This window comes from Corvus brachyrhynchos, unplaced genomic scaffold (assembly GCF_000691975.1).
Source record: "Corvus brachyrhynchos isolate BGI_N302 unplaced genomic scaffold, ASM69197v1 scaffold97, whole genome shotgun sequence".
Taxonomy (NCBI): Eukaryota; Metazoa; Chordata; class Aves; order Passeriformes; family Corvidae; genus Corvus; species Corvus brachyrhynchos.
Window position 1 is genome coordinate 1,920,347 of NW_008239758.1, and position 1,290 is coordinate 1,921,636.

The 1,290-nt window shown below is 40.6% G+C and overlaps 1 protein-coding gene across 8 annotated transcripts in view; it reads left to right on the forward strand.

Moving 5' to 3' along the window:
• Positions 1 to 1,290, forward strand: part of SEMA6D (semaphorin 6D) — a 226,405-nt gene that overhangs the window by 16,157 nt on the left and 208,958 nt on the right. The gene's annotated exons all lie outside the window — the stretch shown is intronic.

Here is a 1,290-nt window from a genome sequence, read left to right on the forward strand (position 1 = left end):
CGTTAATTATTCTCAGGTGTTTCTACTTTCCAGTTTTGCTCCCAGCTGGAGCCTCAGACCTTTTTACTCGTTGAGTGAGGAAAGATTTATTTATTTTAAATGATGTTACCTCTTCTCGGTTGTCTTGGAGCAGAAGCGGGCGGGCTGTTACAGGTCTCTCTCTGCAGCATTCATGAACCCCCTTTGCTATCATAAGCCATGTGCATCTCGAGTAATCAGTGAGATGTATGAGGCGAATGAATACTCTCTGACAGGGACTCGCCGAACACAGGCACCTGCGAGCATCCTTTCTTCTTACAAGTCTGTGTCCTGATCAGTTTGTTTGATGCACCCACAAAGGTGTATTTCTTTAGCTGTGCAAGGTAGCAGTGATTCAAAATATCTCATGTAAGAAGCGGTACAACTCGTGACACCAAACTGCTTGTGTGCATCAAGTGGTGCTGGGTGCGAATCTCAGTGGACCGACCGAATGTACGTGCCTGCCTTGAATGCTTTGTGTTTGATGATCCTTGGTGGACTTGCTAAGTGCATTAGTCTGGTGAGGCTTAGAGTTTCTAGCCCCCGGGAGCAACACATTCTGTGAACACCTCTGTCTAACGTGGAGTTTGATTTCAAAGGGAAGCCCGTGATGCGGAACTGGCGTTTTGATTATGGAAACTTACTGTATATTTTCCTTAAAGAAAGAAGAAACCTTATAGCGGTTTTAAAAAGGAATACAAGTTTTTTGCAGGAATAAAATGCTTGCATTATCCATCAATATAGCCATTTAGTCCCTCTCTACAACAGTAGCAATTTGCTTTAATTTTCTATTTTTATTTCTCTTTCTGTAATGATTTTCTCTTGATTGAATTCCTTTTCTTTCCTATTACTGTGGATGTTGGTCCCTGATCCAATTCTTAACAGCATTTGTAACTACAGTTCAGTTTATGCCCTCATCTTAAGGAAAAGAAAAAAATCCCAATCTTATAAGCAGCACCCCTATTAATTTCACAACTTTGAATTTGTAAGATTTTCTTTTCCCTTTATTGTTTGTTTGTGTTCTCTTTCAAATGTTAATATAACTTGGCCCGGTTCAGGCAGGTCTTGATTGAGAAGGTGATATAAAAATGCACTGGCTCCCTTTAATGATCATTTTGATTACTGCCATTGTGTGTTCTCCAGTTACAGTGTGATGTGAGTTTTGAGTCTCTGTGTCTCTGCTCCGCTTCTCCCCTTGTATTATTCCTCTTCACCAAAGTATTTAGCCACCGGCAAGCCCATTTTTCACATAAGTGAGATTTGGTTAAATAT